The following is a 21709-nucleotide window of genomic DNA, read 5'->3' as shown; positions in this document are numbered from 1 at the left end:
AGGAAGGAAATCTGCTGTCCTGACCCAGTCTGGCCTATATCCGACTCCAGACCCAGAGCATTGTGGTTGTCTCTTAACTGCCCTCTAGCAAGCCACTCAGTGAAATCAAACCACTGCCAAAAAAAACTTAAGAATAAAACTGCATGGACCACCTGGCATCAAACTCAGCATTGGATTTGGACGTGGCAAAGGCACACCCAGCCCAGTCAACCTTAAAAAATCCTCCTCATGAACATCTGGGGACGTACTAAAATTGGTAGAGCTGTCCCACAGCTGATATAAACATTCTCGCAGAACCATACGCATCAACCAAAGTCCAAGACTCGTCCATCACCATCCCTGAGTATGTCCTTTCCCATTGGTAAGACAGATCCACCAGAGTCAGAATGGAGGGGCTTTGGGAGTCCTCAACATTGATTCTGGACCCCTTGAAATCTCATGGCAGCAGGTCAGACATGGACAAGGAAACCTCCTGTTGATTACCTGTAAGATTCGGCGAAAACATCGACAGCAAAAACTTAGGTTTTGGACATTGCTTGGATACATTTTCTGTTACTACAGAGAGCAGACAGCACTGACTTGGGGCAGGTCCAAACTGTTATGTCTTGAATAAAAAATCAGACGAGCTCAAAGTAAGGTGTGACCATAGTCCTTTATTACAGATCTCAGAGTGCCTCTCCAGCCTGTGAGGCCTCCTTATATACAGGTGCTCCCAAGGGATTGTGGGATCCCTTGGAACTCCAGGCGATAAGCCCTTTGATGGTTAGACATGGTATTTAAAGGTTTACATACATAACAACACTCCCCACCAAAGTCATTAGTGTAACTATTTACAATGTGTGTCGACCTGGGGCCTTCCTTTCCCTGGTTGATCGTCTCGGTGCAAATGCTGGTTTTGTTGAGTCGTTTCTGTAAAGTCCTTACTCTACAGCATGAAACCACATGAGGCACATTCCAGGGACAAGGCCACTCTGTGACCTTAACTCTTTATTACAGGACTCCAAAAGTGATGACCCTGTGTGGGACCTCCCTTTATATACCTGTGTGATCAGGTAAGGAGTGTCTCCCACAAGTTCACCCGCTGTGGTCAAGGTGTGCATCTAAGTTGAGTGCATACAGTAATACAGTGGTGTTACATTGTAGTTACAAACATGACATCACCTTCCCCCCCCTGCAAAGTCTTACTGAGATCATAAGTTTAGTCTTTCAGGTGGCCTACGCTCCCTCGTGGAGCGCCGCAGTTGGGGCTCTGGTTGTTGGACACTGATGTGAGTGTCTGTCACCTGTGGTGATTCCGGCCTGTCCGGGTGACCTCAGGGACTGTGCATTCTTCTGATTGCTCTTGTTGCACGTTCGCGGGCGGTGTTGTGAGCTCCATCTCATGGTCTTCTTTAGGTTCCTCCATGTCCATGCTGAACCTTTTTTTTACTTGGTCCAGATGCTTCCGGCATATCTGACCATTGTTGAGTTTTACCACGATGACCCTATTCCCCTCTTTGTCAATTACAGTGCCCTCAAGCCTTTTGGGTCCCATGGCGTGATTGAGGACGAATACAGGATCATTTATTTCTATACATCTCCCCCTTGAATTACGGTCATGGTACTCATTTTGTGACTTCCGCTTGCCCTCAACTATGTTGGTCAGGACCGGGTGGATAAGGGACAACCGAGTTTTGAGTGCCCGTTTCATGAGTAGCTCTGCGGGCGGGATCTATAGGCCAGCAGGAGGCGCGATAGGTGGCATTGTAGGGAGGGTCCTTGAATCCTGAGAATGCCTTCCTTAATGATTTGGACCACCCATTCTGCCTGGCCATTGGAGGCCGGCTTGAATGGCGCAGTCCTGACGTGGTTGATGCTATTGCCCGACATAAACTCCCGGAATTCATAGCTCGTGAAACACGGGCCATTGTCACGAACCAGGATGTCCGGCAAGCCATGGGTTGCAAAGATCGCACGTAGGCTTTCCACCGTGGTGGATGACGTGCAAGAATTCAGGATGATGCACTCGATCCATTTCGAGTACGCATCTACTACAATGAGGAACATCTTCCCCATGAACAGGCCCGCGTAGTCAACGTGAGTGCGTGACCATGGCTTGGTGGGCCAGGGCCACGGGCTGAGCGGGGCCTCCCTTGGGGGCATTACCCAGCTGGGCATAGGTCGTGCACCTGTGAACACAGTGTTCCAGGTCTGAATCAATTCCAGGCCACCAAACGTGTGACCGGGCAATGGCCTTCATTAGCACAATGCCTGGGTGCTCGCTGTGGAGTTCCCTGATGAATGCCTCCGCACCCTTCTGGGGCATAGTAGGCAGTCGGCTTGGATGGAGGGCTCATCCATCCGCCTGTGGAACAGTCTGACCTCCTCAGGGCATGCTCCGTGTGCGGGCGCCCAATCCCCAGTCAGGACACATTTCTTAATCAAGGATAGGAGGGGATCTTTGTTTGTCCAGATTTTGATCTGGCGGGTTGTGATGGGGGAGCCTGCACTGTCAAAGGCATCGACAGCCATGACCATCTCAGCGCTTTGCTCAGCTGCCCCCTCGGTGGTGGCCAGTGGGAGCCTGCTGAGCACGTCAGCGCAGTTTTCAGTGCCTAGCCGGTACCGGATGGAGTCGTCATAAGCAGCTAGTGTGAGAGCCCACCGCTGTATGCGAGCTGATGCGTTGGCATTGACAGCCTTACTGTCTGACAACAGGGATGTGAGTAGCTTGTGGTCCGACTCTAATTCAACCTTCCTACCGAAGAGGTACTGATGCATTTTTTTTACACCATAGACACATGCAAGCGCTTCTTTCTCGTCCATCCCATAGCCCCGTTCTGCTTGAGAGCGAGACCTGGAGGCATAAGCCACAGGGTTGTAGCTGACCCTCAGCATTACCCTGCTGCAACACGCACCCAACCCCATAGGACGATGCATCACGTCAGAACTAAACGTTTACAGGGGTCGGACAGGGTCAACAACTTGTTTGAACAAAGTCGGTTTCGCGCCCGATTAAAAGCCCGTTCCTGACAGTTCTCCCAAAACCAATCGCAACCCTTATGCAGGAGCACGTGTAGCTCAAGTTCGACAGAAAGTTTCCGAAATAGTTCAACAGTCCCAGGAATGAACGCAGCTCCGATGTGTTGCAGGGCCTGGGTACTCGTCGAATCTCCTGTTTTGGATTTGGTGGGCCGATTCCCAACTGCAGCAACCCTCCTGCCCAGAAGCTCAACCTCAGGAGCTAAGAACATGCATTTAGACTTCTTGAGTCGCAGGCCTACCCGGTCCAGTCGGCGTAGCACCTCCTCCAGGTTGTGGAGGTGTTCCTTGGTGTCTCCACCCTTGATGAGGATGTCGTCCTCGAATACAATCGTTCCCGGAATGGATTTAAGCAGGCTTTCTATGTTACGTTGAAAAATCTTGGCCGCTGATCGAATGCCAAATGGGCACCTGTTATACGCAAACAGTCCCTTGTGCGTGGTGATGGTGGTCAGTCGTTTGGATTCGTTGGCCAGTTCCTGAGTCATATAGGCTGAAGTGAGGTCCAACTTGGTGAACAGCTTGCCGCCTGCCAGCGTGGCGAAGAGGTCCTCCGCTCTTGGGAGCGGGTATTGGTCTTGTAGGGACACCCGATTGATGGTGACCTTGTAGTCGCCACAGATCCTGACAGAGCCATCCGCTTTTAGAACAGGAACGATGGGGCTCGTCCAGTCACTGAATTCAACAGGCGAGATGATGCCCTCTCACAACAGCCGGTCCAATTCACTCTCGATTTTTTCCCGCATCACATACGGCACCGCTCTGGCTTTGTGGTGCACTGGCCTGGCGTCCTGGGTGATGTGTATCACTACTTTAGTGCCTTTGAAAATCCCGACGCCAGGTTGGAATAGTGAATCGAATTTTTGTAGGACTTGTGAGCACGAACTTTGCTCCAACGAGGACACTGCGTGAACATCCCCTCATTTCCAGTTCATCTCAGCTAACCAACTCCTCCCCAACAGTGCGGGACTATTGCCCGGACAATCCAGAGTGGCAGCCGGTTCACTAACCCATTGTGTGTGACAGCCATCATTGCACTGCCTAGCACCGGAATGATTTCTTTGGTGTAAGTCCATAATTGTGCCTCAATACGTTCTAATTTGGGTCTACTGGCTTTGAGTGGCCATAGCTTCTCAAATTGCTAAATGCCCATGAGTGACTGGCTGGCCCCAGTGTCCAGCTCCATGCCTGGGATAACGTTCAACAAAACCCCCATCATCATTGGTGGCGTTTTGGTGTATGAACTGTGAATATTCGCCGCAGGGACCCGCTGAACCTCGGCGTCCATCGATTTGCCCCAAAAGTCCTCCTGCCTCACAGAACCCTCTTCTGGTCCACCTGCCCCATATATTAGTCTGGTTGCAGGTTTTCTGCACATTCGAGCTAAATAGCCACTGAGATTGCAGCTTCTGCAGACAAACTGTTTGAATCTGCAAGATCTGGCTGAGTGTTTTCCCCCACACCTCCAGCATGAGTTAAAGTTTCCATTGTTGGGGACAAAGGGACTACGGCCAGGAATTCCGCGCTGACTGTCCCTTTGACTGCTCTTAAGTGCCCTATTAGTGGGTGTCAATGGCTCCATCCCGGGCCGCATTGTCCACTGTGATGGCGTGAACGTCTGTTCAGCCTCCCATTATCTCTGTTGAGGTCCTGCTCTGGGGTCTATTGCTGCCTGGTAAATGTCAGACTGCCCCTGCCTGCCTGCGGGGCTCTGAGTAGTATTGATGATGTTGACTCCCTGATCGCCGCGTTAGAGGCAGAATTGCGCGCGTAAATCATTTTCGTCTCTTCCTCCCCCGCCATGAAAGTTTGAGCTAACAACGCTGCCGCTTCCAAGGTCAAGTCCTTGGTCTCAATTAACTGGCGAAAAATTCCCACATGCCCGATACACTCGATAAAGTCCCTTAGCATCTCCCCCCCGCAGACGTCTGTGAACTTACAGAGGCTGGCCAAACGCTGGAGGTCCGCTACAAAGTCCGGTATGCTCTGTTCTTCACGATGTCGGTGGGTGTAGAATCTGTGTCGAGCCATGTGTATGCTGCTCGCCGGTTTGAGGTGCTCCATGATTAATTTGCTAAGCTCTTCAAAGGTTTCGTCCAACGGCTTTTCGGGTGCCAGTAAGTCCTTCATGAGCGCATAAATCTTTGGCCCGCAGCTGGTCAGGAGATGAGCCCGTCGCTTGTCGGCCGCTGTATCCCCCAGCCAGTCTTTCGTAACGAAGCTTTGCTGAAGCCTCTCGACAAAATCGTCCCAATCTTCCCTAACACAGTACCGTTCCTCTGTGCTGCCAGTGACCTTAACTCTTTATTACAGGACTCCAGAAGTGATGATCCTGCGTGGGACCTCCCTTTATATACCTGTGTGATCAGGTAAGGAGTGTTTCCCACAAGTTCACCCCCTGCGGTCAAGTTTGTGCATCTAAGTTGAGTGTATACAGTAATACAGTGGTGTTACATTGTAGTTACAAACATGATAGTTTCTTGGGCCCTCGCTGGGCTGCTGTGTAGCTGGCCTTTCTGAGCTGCTGGGGGTGGTGTGTCCTGCTGGGCTGCTGCGGGTGATGGGTTCTGCTTCATGGTCAACCGCTGAGTCGGTTGCGACTTGTGTGTGTGTTGAAGGGTCGAAAAAGGTGGAGTCTATTGTGGGTTGTTCTGGATAGTCCGTAAATCTACATTTGGTTTGGTCCAAGTGTTTCCTGCAGGTGAGTCCATTTGAGAGTTTAGCCACAAACACCCTACTCCAGTCTTTGGCCAGAACAGTGCCAGGAAGTCTCTTGGGACCTTGTCCATAGTTCAACACAATTACAGGATCATTTATCCCAATTTCGCGTGACACATTTACGCGATCATTATATGTATTCTGTTGAAACCGCCTGCTCTCTACCTGTTTGTGTAGATCAGGGTGTACTAACGAGAGCCTTGTCTTAAGTGCCCTTTTCATGAGCAGTCCCGCGGGAGGGACCCCAGTGAGCGAGTGGGGTCTTGTGCGGTAACTGAGCAGGACTCGGGATAAGCGAGTCTGCAGTGAGCCTTCAGTTACCCTTTTCAAGCTCTGCTTGATTGTTTGAACTGCTCGTTCTGCCTGACCGTTGGACGCTGGTTTAAATGGGGGCAGATGTGACATGTTTGATCCCATTGCGGGTCATGAACTCTTTGAACTCGGCACTGGTAAAGCACAGCCCATTGTCACTTACAAGGACATCAGGCAGGCCGTGCATGGTAAACATGGCCAGTAGGCTTTCAATGGTGGCAGCGGATGTGCTTGCCGACATTATCACACATTCAATCCATTTGAAGTACGCATCTACAACCACTAAGAACATTTTTCCCAAGAATGGGCCTGCATAGTCGACATGGACCCTGGACCACGGTTTGGAGGGCCAGGACCATAAACTTAGTGGCGCCTCCCTGGGTGCATTGCTTAACTGTGAACATGTATTACATTTGTGCACGCAGGACTATAAGTCTGCATCGATACCGGGCCACCACACGTGGGATTTGGCTATCGCTTTCATCATTACGATGCCTGTGTGGGTGCTGTGGAGATCACTAATGAAAGTGTCCCTGCCCTTTTTTGGCACAACTACCCGATTACCCCATAGGAGGCAGTCAGCCTGTATCGACATTTCATCTTTGCGCCGCTGGTACGGCTTTATTTCTTCCTGCATCTCTAACGGGACACTAGACCAACTCAGTTTTTTTTACTAAGGACAGTAAGGGGTCCTGGCTCATCCAGGTTCTAATCTGTCGGGCGGTAACAGGTGATTGCTCACTCTCGAATGCTTCCATTACCATGACTAAATCTGCGGGCTGTGCCATCTCCACCCCTGTGGTGGGCAATGGCAGCCTGTGAGAGCATCGGCACAGTTTTCTGTGCCTGGCCTGTGGCAGATGGCGTAGATGTATGCGGACAACGTGAGCGCCCATCTCTGGATGCGGGCCGATGCATTCGTATTTATCCCCTTGCTTTCAGAAAAGAGGGGTATAAGCGGCTTATGGTTGGTTTCCAGTTCAAATTTGAGCCCGAACAGATATTGATGCATTTTCTTTACCCCGTAACCACAAGCGAATGCTTCTTTTTTGATCATACTGTAGGCCCTCTCGGCCTTAGACAGAGTTCTAGATGCATAAGCAACCGGTTGCAATTTCCCAAATTCATTAGCTTGTTGCAATACACACCCGACCCCGTACGATGATGCATCACATGCTAGTACCAAGCTCTTACATGGCTCGTACAACACAAGCAATTTGTTTGAACATAACAGTTTCCTAGCTTTCTCAAAGACATTTTCTTGGCTTTTACCCCATACCCATTCATCTCCTTTACGCAGTAAAGAGTGCAGGGGTTCGAACAATGTGCTTAAGACCCGGTAAGAAGTTATCAAAATAGTTCAGGAGTCCTAGAAATGACCGTAGCTCCGTCACGTTCTGTGGTCTTGGTGCGTTTTTGATTGCCTCCCTCTTCGAATCGTTGAGCCTGATGCCGTCCGCCGCGATTCTTCTCCCCAGGAACTCCACTTCAGACGCCAGGAAAATGTACTTCGAACGTTTTAGCCTGAGCCCCACATGATTAAGCTGACTAAGAACCTCCTCCAGGTTCTGCAGGTGTCCCAATCTGTAACCAAGATGTCTTCCTGGAAGACCACGGTGCGCGGGACCAACTCCAGCAAGCTTTCCATGTTCCTCTGGAATATCGCCGTGGCCGATCGAATCCCAAACGGGCACCTGTTGTAAATGAAAGGACCTTTGTGCTTGTTGATGCAGGTGAGGCCTTTCGATGATTCCTCCAGCTCCTGCGTCATGTAGGCGAGGTCAAGTCCAGCTTCGTGAACGTTTTCCCTCCCGCCAGCGTCGCAAATAGGTTGATTGCCTTCGGTAGCGGGTATTGATCCTGCAGTGAGAAACGATTGATAGTTACTTTGTAATCACCATAGATTCTGACTGCGCCGTCTCCCTTGAGTATTGGAATAATCAGACTGGCCCACTCATTGAATTTGATCGGCGAGATGATGCCCTCTCGTTGCAGCCTGTCCAGCTCGATCTCCACCTTCTCTCTCATCATGTAAGGTACCACTCTCGCCTTGTGATGGATAGGTCCCGCCCCCGGAATCAAATGGATCTGCACTTTTGCTCCTTGGAACTTCCCGATGGCTGGTTCGAACAGCGAGGGGAACTTGTTTAGGACCTGGGCACATGATGGACGAAAACGCTCAGACGTCGTCCCAGTTCTAGCGTATCTTTCCCAGCCAGCTCCTGCCGAACAGCGTGGGGCCATCACCTGGTACCACCCAGAGTGGTAACTCGTGCACCGCTCCATCGTAGGAGACCTTTACGGTAGCACTGCTGATTACGGGAATCAGTTCCTTTGTGTACGTTCTCAGTTCAGTGCGAATGAGACCCAGGACTGGCCTTGAGGCCTTGCGGCACCACAATTTACCGAAAGTCTTTTTACTCATTATGGACTGGCTTGCGCCCAGCTCCATGGACACCTCGCGCGAGTCCATTTAATTCAACCTTCAGCATTATCGGGGGGACACTTTGTGGTAAATGTGTGCATCCCATATACCTCTGCCTCCTCAGTCTGAGGCTCTGGTTCGTCATGATCCACCGTAGATCTGTTCTTCTCTGAAACATGGTGGTTTGCAGGATTAGCAGGGTTTGCAGCTCGCCTGCACATACGTTGGAGGTGTCCCATTGTTCCACAGCCCTTGCAAACGTATCCTTTGAAGCAGCATGAATGGAAACAATGATCATTCCCGCAGCGCCACCAAGGTGTTCATTGCCTTGTATTCACCACCCTTGATGGTGGACTCAGTTGTCTGCGGATGTGCAGCTGCAGGCGTGTAAGTCCTGCCCTGTACATTTCGATTCGAAAACAACGTTACTTTGTTCACAGTGCTTACAGCAGCACTTATGTGCTGAGAAATTTGTTTGGTATTGTCACTGGTGGCGATAAACACCTGGGTTATCTATATGGCTTTACTCCAGATTGGGGTCTCTACAGTCAAAAGTTTGCGAAGTATTACTTCATGGTCAATGCCAAATACAAAGAAGTCCCTGAGCATGTGCTCCAAGTGTCCTTCAAATCGCAATGTCCTGCAAGGCGCCTTAGCTTGACGACATAGCTCGCCACTTCCTGGCCTTCAGACCTCTTGTACGTGTAGAACTGATACCTCGCCATCAGAACGCTTTCCTTCGGGTTTAGATGCTCCCGGATCAGTGTGCACAACTCATCATACGACTTGTCTGTGGGTTTCGCTGGGGCGAGCAGATTTTTCATAAGGCCATACTTTGGTGCCCCGCAAACAGTGAGGAGGATCACCCTTCGTTTGGCAGCGTTCGCTTCTCCTTCCAGCTCGTTGGCCACGAAGTATTGGTTGAGTCACTCCACGAAGGTTTCCAAATCATCTCCCTCCGAAAATTTCTCCAGGATGCCCACGGTTCTCTGCATTGTTGCAGTGGGGTTCGTCATTTGTTCCTCATCGCCAGTTGTTAGGTCTTGAATAAAGAGTCAGACTAGATACTGCAAGCTCAAAAGTAAGGTGTGACCGTAGTCCTTTATTACAGATCTCAGAGTGCCTCTCCAGCCTGTGAGGCCTCCTTATATACAGGTGCTCCCAAGGGATTGTGGGGACCCTTGGGGCTCCAGGGGATAAGCCCTCTGGTGGTTAGATATAGTATTTACAGGTTTACATACATAACACAAACCATCATCATCATCATAGGCAATCCATCAGAATCGAGGAAGACTTGCTTCCGCTCTTAGACTGAGTCCTTAGGTGGCTGAACAGACCAATACGAGAGCCACACTCCCTGTCACAGCTGGGTCAGATAGTCGCTGAGGATAAGGGAGGGTGAGACAGATTTGCCACATGCTCGTTCCGCTGCCTGCGCTTGATTTCTGCATGCTCTCAGCGATGAGACTTGAGGTGCTCAGCGCCCTCCCTGATGCACTTCCTCCACTTAGGGCGGTCTTTGGTCAGGGACTCCCACGTGTCGGTGGAGATGTTGCACTTTGTCAGGGAGGCTTTGAGGGTGTCCTTGTTTCCTCTGCCTTTGGCTCGTTTGCCGTGAAGGAGTTCCGAGTAGACCACTTGCTGTGGGAGTCTCGTGTCTGGCATGCGGACAATGTGGCCTGCCCAGCGGAGCTGATCAAGTGTGGTCAGTGCTTCAATGCTGGGGATGTTGGCCTGGTCGAGAACGCTAATGTTGGTGCGTCTGTCCTCCCAGGGGATTTGTAGGATCATGAGGAGACATCGTTGTGGTATTTCTCCAGCGACTTGAGGTGTCTACTGTATATGGTTCATGTCGCTGAGCCATACAGGAGGGCGGTTATTACTACAGCCCTGTAGACCATGAGCTTGGTGGTAGATTTAAGGGCCTGGTTTTTGAACACTCTTTTCCTCAAGCGGCCGAATGTTACACTTGCATTGGAGGCGGTGTTGAATTTCCTCATCAATGTCTGCTCTTGTTGCTAAGAGGTTCCCGAGATATGGGAAATGGTCCACATTGTCCAGGTCGGCGTTGTGGATCTTGATGACTGGGGGACAGTGCTGTACGGCGAGGACAGGCTGGTGGAGGATCTTTGTCTTACGATTGTTTAGCGCAGGGGCCACGCTTTCGTATGCCTCAGTAAATACGTTGATGGCCGCCGGGGTAGCAGCTCCCTAGGGAGCTCCCCTGCCAAATCAACTTTACCCTTGCCAACCGACAACTATCCACCCTCAACCTCCCCCCCTCCAACAGTCTAAACTCCCCCTAGCCTGAATAGACACTAATAGCGGGTGCATAAATCCCTACCTTAAACCTTAATCCCGCAAATCCCAAATCCGGGCCTACCTCAGGCTTCGCTCCAAACCGGCTCCAATCGGCGACGACTACCGGACCACAAACGATGTCCGAGCCTCCTGCAGTGTCCTCCTCCTCCTCCGACATTGTCCTCGCTGCTCCACCCGATCCCCAACCCTCGAAGACGCCTGGCAAGCTAGGTGAGTATCCGACCAAGCGTTCGGGCCCCCAGCGGCATCTAGGCTTCTTCCCAGCGGCGTCCAGGCCTCTTCCCAGCGGCGTCCAGGCCTCTTCCCAGCGGCGTCCAGGCCTCTTCCCAGCGGCGAAAGCTGTGCCTCTCCTCCACGACGGCGTCTGGGCCTCCCCCTCTTTCACGACGGAGGCTGGCCTTTCCCCCTCCTTCAGAGACAACTGAGCCTCTACTTCCCCAGATCCAAACATGCCCCACAGGAATACATATCAGGTGGACAAGGAATCAATGGCAGGAATGGTTGGTGGACAGGCCTTTTGTCTTGCAATCTGTAAGACATTAAGTAATGTGGCTGGGGTTTCAGGCAATCAAAAGACAAAGGAAAGCTATTTGACCACAGACTTGTCAGAGCCACACATTGAGGTACAGCCCAGTTGACAAAGGGACAGGCGAGAGACTTGATTTTGCTTTCGAGTTGCACAGCCTCAGGGGAAGGACAGTTGGACTTTTGGCGCGAGAAGAGACATTTTTGCAAGTATAAGAGAGGCAGTTTTGGCTGCCAACTCTCTCTCTCTCTCTCCCCTCTTCTATGACTACTTGCTTCATTCAATGCACAAGGGCTGAGCACTCCATCTAGGACAGTAAGAAGAAACACCAGAGCGCCTTGCTACTTCGACTGGGAAGCTGACCTTGAGTCTGGACTTGAAGACCCAGAAGATATGCCTCATCGGGAGAAGCAGCGAGTAAGCCAGAGGGGTAATTGGTGAGCATTTATTCCAGCCCACACATCTTTAAGACCACCGCATAGTGTGAAAGGATGTCGTGTGTCCCAACCAAGCCTTAGGGGTTTTAGTGGGGAGGTTTTTGCAAGGATCAGAAGCGTACGCACATTCTGTTAGACAGATTTCAGTGATGCAATTTTGAATCTGAGCTATGGTGTTTTAGACGTGGATACTTTGCATTAGGGGCCTGTTTAGACAGGCCAGACTGTGTGTTGTACTGTGTTTGTTTGTATTACACTACCAGGTGTGTGCTTTAACTTGAATAAAAGCATTGTGATGATTGAGACCGAAAAGATCTGTCTATGACTGTATATTACTGTTCACAACTATAATTCCGGTGTCTAGAACTGTCGTAAGAGGGGTAATTCGAAACCACCAAGGGCTAAACCACTTACACACCCTCCCTCAGCTGATGAATCAGTACTCCATGTTGAACACTACTTGGAAGAAGCACTGTGCAAGGGCACAGAAGGTACTCTGGGTGGGGAAACATCAATGTCCATCACCAAGAGTGGCTAGGTAGCACCACTAGTAACTAAGCTGACCGAGTCCTGAAGGACACAGCCGCCAGACTGGGCTGCGGCAAAGGAAAAACCTACTTAACCTCGTTCTCACCAATCTACCTGTCGCACATCATAGAATCATAGGAATTTACAGCACGGAAGGAAGCCATTTCAGCCCATTGTGTCCATGCCGGCCAACAAGAAGCTATCCAGCCTAATCCCACTTTCCAGCTCTAGGTCTGTAGCCCTGCAGGTTACAGCACTTCCAAGTACTTTTTAAATGTGGTGAGGGCTTCTGCATCTACCACCCTTTCAAGCAGTGAGTTGCAGACCCCCACAACCCTCTGGGTGAATAAATTTCCCCTCAAATCCTCTCTAAACCTTCGATCAATTATTTAAAATTTATGCCCCCTGGTTGTTGACCCTTCTTCTAAGGGAAATAGACCCTTTCGATCCACCATATCTCGGTCCCTCATAATTTTATACACCTCAATGAGGTCTCCCCTCAGCCTCCTCTGTTCCAAGGAAAACAAACCCAGCCTATCCAATCTGTCCTCATAGCTAAGATTCTCCACTCCCGGCAACATCCTCGTAAATCTCCTCTGTACCCTCGCCAGTGCAATCACATCCTTCCTATAATGCGGTAACCAGAACTGCACGCCGTACTCTAACTGTGGTTTAACCAGTGTTTCAGATCAAGCATAACCCCACCTGTTCTTGTATTCTATGCCTCGACTAATAAAGACAAGCATTTTGTGTGCCTTCTTAACCACCTTATCTACCTGGCCTGCTATCTTCAGGGATCTGTGGACATGCACTCCTTTGTTTCTCTATACTTCAGTGTCCTACCATTTAATGTATATTCCCTTTCCTTATTAACCTTCCCCAACTGCATTACCTCATCTCTCTGAATTGAATTCCATTTGCCACTGTTCTGCCCACCTGACCAGTTGATTGATATCTCCCTGCACTCTACAGCTTTCTTCTTGATTACCAACCACACAGCTGATTTTAGTATCATCTGCAAACTTCTTAATGATACCCCATATATTCAAGTCTAGATCATTGATGTATATCACAAAAAGCAAGGGATCTAGTACTGAACCCTGTGGAACCCCACTGGAAACAGCCTTCCAGTCACAAAAACACCCAGCAACCATTACTCTCTGCTTCCTGCCTATGAGCCAATTTTGGATCTAACTTTGCCACTTTGCCCTGGATCCCGTGGGCTTTTACTTTCATGACCAGTCTGACATGTGAGACAAAAATGAAAGACTGTGATACTGAGATTTTACCACCATGAGAGGCCTCTTTCACAACTGCAATTATAAGACGACGTGCCAACACAATAATAGCGAGGACTAATAAATTGTAGTCAATCAGATGGAAATTCAGTGATGTAAGTGTTGTTGAAATCCATATACACTACATCAAATGCACTACCCTCATCGAACCTCTTGGTTACCTCCTCAAAAAAATCAATCAAGTTAGTCAGACATGACCTTCACTTGACAAATCCGTGCTGACTGCCCTTGATTAATCTGTGTCTTTCTAAATGAAGATTTATCCTGTCCTTCAGAATTTTTTACAATTATTTTCCCACCACCGAGGTTAGGCTGACTGGCCTGTAATTACTCGGTCTATTCCTTTCTCCCTTCTTAAACAAAGGTACCACATTAGCAGTCCTCCAGTCCTCTGGCACCACATCTGAAGCCAGAGAGGATTGGAAAATGATGGTCAAAGCCGCTATTTCCTCTTTTGTTTCACTTAACAGCCTGGGATACATTTCATCCTGGCCTGAGGACTTTCAAAGCTGCTAAACCTCTTAATACCTCCTACATAAGAACATAAGAAATAGGAGCATGAGTAGGCCATTTGGCCCCTCGAACCTACTCCGCCATTCAATAAGATCACAGCTGATCTGATCATGGATTCAGCTCCACTTCCCTGCCCGCTCCCCATAACCCTTTACTCCCTTATCGCTCAAATATCTGTCTATCTCCGCCTTAAATATATTCAATGACACAGCCTCCACAGCTCTCTGAGGCAGCGAATTCCATAGATTTACAACCCTCTGAGAGAAGAAATTCCTCTTCATCTCAGTTTTAAATGGATGGCCCCTTATTCTGAGACTATGTCCCCTTGTTTTAGTTTCCCCTGAGTGGAAATATCCTCTCTGCATCCACTTGGTCAAGCCCCCTTATTATCTTATATGTTTCGATAAGATCACCTCTCATTCTTCTGAACTCCAATGTGTAAGGCCCAACCTACTCAACCTATTTTCATAAGTCAACCCCCTCATCTCCGGAATCAACCTAGTGAACCTTCTCTGAACAGTCTCCCAGTCTCCTCTCTCACTGTTTATTTCATCTAATATTTCACACTCCTACTCCCCGATAGCAGTGTCTGCATCGCCTCTCTCCTTTGTGAAAACAGACGCAAAGTATTCATTAAGAACCATACCCACATCTCCCGCCTCTACACACAGATTTCCCTCATGGTCTCTAATAGGCCCTACCCTTTCTCTAGTTATCCTCTTGCACTTAATATAATTATAAAACATCTTTGGGTTTTCCTTGATTTTACTTGCCAAGAATTTTTCATGTTCTCTCTTTGCTTTCCTGATATCCTTTTTAATTTCACCCCTGCACTTTCTATACTCCTCTAGAGATTCTGCAATATTTAGCCCTCAGTATCTGTCCTAAGCCTCCCTTTTTTTCTTTATCCTACCTGTATGTCCCTAGACATCCAGGGGGCTCTAGATTTGTTAGTCCCATTCTTTTTCTTTAGGGCACATATTTGGTCTGAACCCTCCAGATGTCCTCCTTGAATGCCTCTCACTGCTCTGGCACTGATTTACCTTCAAGTAGCTGTTTCCAGTCCACTATGGCTGGATCACCTCTCAGCTTAGCAAAGTTGGCTTTTCCCCAATTTAGAACTTTTATTCCTGGTCTATCCTTGTCCTTTTCCATAACTACCTTAAATCTAACTGAATTATGGTCACCAGTACCTAAGTGCTCTCCCACTGACACCCCTTCCACCTGCCCAGCTTCATTCCTTAAAACTAAATCCAGAACCGCCCCCTCCCATGTTGGGCTTGCTACATACTGACTAAAGAAGTTGTCCAGAATGCATTTTAGGAATTCCGCACCCTCGATGCCCTTCAAACTAATTTTATCTCAGTTAATATTAAGATAGTTGAAATTCCCTACTATTACTATCACAGATATCCATGACAGTATTAGTTAGAGTGACCACCACAAAGTCCTTGTGTAGACAAAGACCCACCTTCACACTGAGGATACCCTCCATCAAGTTGTATGGCACTATCACCGTGCTAAATGGAATAGATTCAGAACAGATCTAGCAGTTCAAAACTGGGTATACATGAGGTGCTGTGGGCCATCAGCAGCAGCAGAATTGTATTCCACCAGTCTGTAGCCTCATGGCCTGGGCATATCCCTCACTCTACCATTGCCATCAAGCCAGGCGACCAACCCTGGTTAAATGTGGAGCGTAGCAGAGCATGCCAGGAGCATCACCAGGCGTACCTAAAAATGAGGTGCCAACTTGGTGAAGTTACAACACAGGACTACACACATGCTAAACAATGGAAGCAGCATTTTATAGACAGGGCTAAGCAATCCCACGACCAATGGATCAGATCAAAACTCTCCAGTTCTGCCACATCCAGTCATGAATGGTGGTGGACATTCAAGCAACTAATGGGAGGAGGTGGCTCCATGAACATATCCATCCTCAATGATGGCAGAACCCAGCATGTGAGTGCAAAAGACAAGGTTGAAGCATTCGCAACCACCTTCAGCCAGAAGTGCTGAGTGGATGAGCCATATCGGCCTCCTCCTGAGGTTCCTACCATCACAGGTGCCAGTCTTCAGCCAATTCAATTCACGTCACGTGATATCAAGAAACGATTGAGTGCACTGGATACAGCAAAGGCTAAGAGCCTCCGACAACATCCTGGCTGTATTGCTGAAGATTTATGCTCCAGAACTAGTTGCGTCCCTAGCCAAGCTGTTCCAGTACAGCTACAACACTAGCATCTGTCAGACAATGTGAAAAATTGCCCAGGTATGTCCTGTCCACAAAAAGCAGGGCAAATCCAATCACAGCCCCATCATCATCACTAAAGTGGTGGAAGATTTTGTCAAAAGTGTTATCAAGCGGCAATTACCAATAACCTGCTCACTAATGCTCAGTTTAGGTTCCGCCAGGATCTCTCGGCTCCAGGCCTCATTACAGCCTTGGTCCAAACATGGGCAAATGAGTTGACTTCTAGAGGTGAGGTGAGAATGACTGCCCTTGACATCAAGACAATATATGACTGAGTATGGCACCCTAGTGAAATTGAAGTCCATGGGAATCAGGAGGAAAACTTCACCTGCTGAAGTCATACCTAGCACAAAGAAAGATGGTTGTGGTTGTTGGAGGCCAATCCTCTCACTGCGAGGACATCACTGCAGCAGTTCCTCAGGGCAGTGTCCTCGGCCCAATCATCTTCAGGTATTTCATCACTGATCTACCCTCCATCATAAGGTCAGAAGTAGGAAAGTTCACGGATGATTGCACAATATTCAGTTCCAATCGCAATTTCTCAGATAATGAAACAGTCCATGCACGCATGCAGCCAGGCTTGGGCTGGTAAGTGGCAAGAGCCACGCATTGACTATCTCCAAGAGAGAGTCTAACTACCGCCCCCTGGCATTCAATTGCATTATCATAATCAAATCACCCTCAGAAACATTGACCAGAAACTTAATTGGGCCAGCCACATAAATACTGTGGCTACAAGAGCAGTTCAGAGGCTGGGTATTCTATGGAGAGTGAGTCACCTCCTGACTCCCCAAAGCCTTTCCACCATCTACAAGGCACTAGTCAGGAGTGTGATGGAATACTTTCCACTTGCCTGGATGAGTGCAGCTCCAACAACAATCAAGACGCTCGACACCATCCAGAACAAAGGAGCCTGTTTGATTGGTACCCCATCCGCCAGCTTAAACATTCACTCCCTCCGTGGGTGCAGCGTGACCCATCTACAAGATTCACTGCAGCCGCTCACCAAGTCTTCTTTAACAGCACCTTCCAAACCCACGACCTCTACCGTGTAGAAGGTCAAGGGCAGCAGCCGCATGGGAACACCACCACCTCCAAGTTTCCCTCCAAGTCACATACCATCCGGATTTGGAAATATATCGCCATTCCTTCATCATCGCTGGGTCAAAATCCTCGAACTTGCTACCTAATAGCACTGTAGGAGTACTGTAGGAGCACCAACTCCAATGGTATCCTCCTTCTGATGCAATGTTCAGAACATGATCTTGTCATAACCAACACCTTGTTTCATCAGAAAGACAAGCACAAGGACTTCTGGCAACACCCTTGCTCCAAGCACTGGCATCTGCTCGACTACGTCATCATCCGAGCAAGGGACCGCAAGGACGTCAGCAGCACTCGCGCCATGACAGGAGTTGATGACTGCTGGACTGATCACCGTCTAATCTGCTCTGATATCTCCATCAACGTAGCCTCAAAACGGTGGGGGCAACAGAAATGCTGCCGCATAAAGATCAACGCTGAAGCACTCAAAGACCCTACAAAGAAAGCTCTGCTCAGCCAACGCCTCACAGCCAACCTGACGACCCCCAATGAACCGGAGCCGCAGAGTGTCCATAGTGCCTGGTCTGCCCTCAAGTCCACCCTTGGTTACTCTACCAGAAAACATCAAGACTGGTTTGATCAGAACGACCAGGAGATCCAGGAGCTAATAAACCGCAAACGCAAGGCATTTCTAAATTGGAAACAACTCCACAACACGAGTGAAAGAAAGCAGACCTACAGACAACTGAAGGCTGAAATCCAACAAAAAAACGTGACCTAAAGAACAAATGGTGGGTCAAAAAAGCGCAGGAGGTCCAGCATCTATCCCATAATCACGACTAGTGTGGATTTTTAGCGCAGTCAAATCCACCTACGGCCCAAGCCCTCAAGGTCATATTCCACTGAGAGCCAAGAATGGAGAGGTGCTCATCAAGGACAGAGAGGCAGTCAGTGCCTGCTGGAAGGAGCACTTCGAGGATCGTCTCAATTAAGACCCTGTCTTTGACGTGAGTGTCCTTGACTCCACCCCACAGTATGCTACCCATCACCACCTCAGCACAATCCCAGCCTGGCAGGAGTTTGAAAAGGCCATCCGACAACTGGAAAACAACAAGGCCTCAGGAGCAGATGGAATCCCCGCCGAAGTACTAAAGCATGGCGGAGAAGTACTCTTGCCGTGAATTCATGACCTGATCTGGAAGGAGGAGAGCATGCCAGGGGATCTCAGAGACGCCATAATCGTGACCATCTTCAAGAAAGGGGGCAAGTCTGACTGCAGTAACTATAGAGGAGATTCCTGCTGTCTGCTGCCAGGAAAATCATCACAAGAATCCTCCTCAATCGTGTCCTCCTAGTGGCTGAAGAGCTCCTCCCAGAGTCGCAATGTGGATTCCACCCACTAAGGACACAACGCGGACATGACCCTCACCGCGCGACAAATCCAAGAAAAATGTAGGAAGCAGCATCAACCTCTGTACATGGCTTTCTTTGATCTCACAAAGGCCTTCGACTCTGTCAACCACAAGGGATTATGGAGTGTCCTTCTCAAATTCGGCTGCCTTCAAAAATTCGGCACCATCCTCCGCCTTCTTCACGATGACATGCAAGCCATGATTCTTACCAACGGATCCACCATAGATGCAATACAAGTGAAAACTGGGGTCAAGCAAGGCTGTCTCATCACACCAACACTCTTCTCAATCTTCCTCGCTGCAATGCTTCATCTCACTCGTAACAAGCTCCCCGCTGGAGTGGAGCTAATCTACAGGACAAGCGGGAAATTGTTCAACCTCCGACACCTCCAATCCAGATCCAAGATTGCTCCAACCTCTGTCATTGAATCACGATATGCAGATGACACTTGCGTTTGTGCACACTTGGAGTCTGAACTTTAAACCATCGTTGACACCTTCACTGAAGCGTACGAGAGTCTGAGCCTCACATTAAACATCAGTAAGACAAAGGTCCTCTACCAAACTGCCCCCGCCACACAGTACTGCTCCCCAGTTATCAAGATCTACGATGAGATCTTGGACTTTGTGGACCACTTCCCATACCTTGGGAGCCTACTATCAGCAAGGACATCGATGACAAAGTCCAACACCGCCTTCAGTGTGCCAGCGCAGCCTTCAGCCACCTAAGGAAAAAAGTGTTCGAAGATCAGAACCTCAAACCTGGCAACAAGCTCATGGTCTACAGAGCAGTAGTAATACTTGCCCTCCTATATGCTTCAGAGACATGGACTATGTACAGTAGACACCTCAAAGCACTGAAGAAGTACCACCAATGCTGCCTCCACAAAATTTTGCAAATTCATTGGCAGGATAGGCGCACCAATGTCAGTGTTCTCTCTCAGGCCAACATCCCCAGCATTGAGGCATTGACCACACTCGACCAGCTTTGCTGGGCGGGCCACATTGTCCGCATGCCCGATGCTAGACTCCCGAAACAAACACTCTACTCTGAGCTACGTCACGGCAGGCAAGCTCCAGGATGACAAAGAAAACGCTTCAAGGACAGACTCAAAGCCGCCTTGAAACAATGCAGCATCCCCATCAACTCTTGGGAATCTCTGGCCCAAGACTGCTCAAAGTGGAGGAGGAGCATCTGAGAAGGCACCGAACACTTGAGTCTCTTCTCCAGGAGCACGCGGAAGCCAAGCACAAAATGCGGAAGGAGCGTTATGACATATCAAGTACCCCATCCACCCGTCCCTCCAACCACCGTCTGCCCCACCTGTGACAGAGACTGTAGATCCCGCATTGGTTTCATCAGTCACCTTAGAACTCATTTTAGTGTGGAAGCAAGTCATCCTCAACTCCGGGGGACTGCCTAAGAAGGAAAGGAGCACCTTCATCACACGGACCACAGCGGTTCAACAAGACGGCTCATCACCACCTTCTCAAGCACAATTAAGGATGGGCAATAAATGCTGGCCTTACCAGCAACGCCCACATCCTGTGAATGAAAGAAAAATGAATATATATATCCAAAAGAGCAGTGATCCTAATACCGACTCCTGGTGAACACTGCATGCTCCCTCTAATCTGAAAAAAAAAACATTCACTACTACTCCCTGCTTTCTGTCCCTGCTTTCTGTCCCTTAGTCAATTTTGTATCCATGCTGCCACTGTCCCTTTAATCCCATGGGCTTTCATCCTGCTATCATGTGGTACTTTGTCAAAAGCCTTTTGAAAATCCATATATGTATGAACTGCACTACCCTCATCAACCCTCTCTGTTACTTCATCAAAGAACTCTATCAAGTTAGTCAAACACAATTTGCCTTTAACAAATCTGTGCTGATTTTCATTTATTAGCTGACACTTTTCCAAATGCCAATTAATTTTGTCTCCAAAAGTTTCCTCACCACTGACATTAGGCTGATTGGCCTCTGGTTATCGGGTTTATTCCTCTCCCTTTTTTAAACAGTGGTATAACATTTGCAATCCTTAAGTCGTCTGACATCACCCTTATATCCAAGGGGGACTGGAATTTCCACCCTTACTTCCATCAGTAACCTAGGAAGCATCCCATCCAGACCGGGTGACTTTTCTACTTTGAGGACTGCCAACCTTTTAAGCGCAAGGTACGGTGGATAACTCTGTCCGGAGTGGCATGGAAATGCTGGAAGGAATGCTGAGTGGTGTGAATTTTTAATATGTTTGTTTCATATTCACTGACATTCAACGTAGGTATGAAAATGCTGAGAGGAAGTATTCCAAGTGACATGCTACACCCTTGTCTCACATAAATTGTTATTCTGTGTTGCCACTGGAAGCACTGGAATAAAGTAAAGTGCTGTTCCTTTGTGTCTGTGACAGGCTGGAGAGAATTGTTAGTTATAGTAGTAGTATGTCCAATACAAATGCAAAGTAATGCCAAGGAAAATCATATCCAACAGGTTTACAGACCTGAACCATAGTATAATTTATGTACAATTTAACACTAGTAAAAAATCTATAGTAATCAAAGGGTTAAGAATTGGGTTTAGACCTGACTATAAATCACCCTTTTCTGTTTGAAAAATCAATTTGTTCCCATTATTAAACCCACTCTTTTAACTCCCACATACTAGATGAAATTTGTGAGAATGCCAAAAGAAATAGCAGATGACTCATAACCTCATGTATCATGCTGTTTGTGCCACTGATTTGCTCCTACATAGTTTAAGTAATATATTTTTAAGAGCGGTTTACTGTCCAAATAAAGTTAATTATTGAAGATTGCAATTTGTAGCTTCTCTATGAAATTAACTTTTAAGATAAAATACATCTTGCTAATATGCCTGAAACAGTCTTATAGCCA

The 21709-nt window shown here is 48.5% G+C and overlaps 1 protein-coding gene across 8 annotated transcripts in view; it reads right to left on the bottom strand.

The window, feature by feature from the left end:
* The window catches only part of LOC139260001 (protein unc-80 homolog), a 501022-nt gene that overhangs the window by 314785 nt on the left and 164528 nt on the right, over positions 1-21709 (bottom strand). The gene's annotated exons all lie outside the window — the stretch shown is intronic.

Source organism: Pristiophorus japonicus, chromosome 3, assembly GCF_044704955.1.
Source record: "Pristiophorus japonicus isolate sPriJap1 chromosome 3, sPriJap1.hap1, whole genome shotgun sequence".
Lineage (NCBI taxonomy): Eukaryota > Metazoa > Chordata > Chondrichthyes > Pristiophoridae > Pristiophorus > Pristiophorus japonicus.
This window is presented reverse-complemented; position numbering and strand designations above follow the sequence as displayed.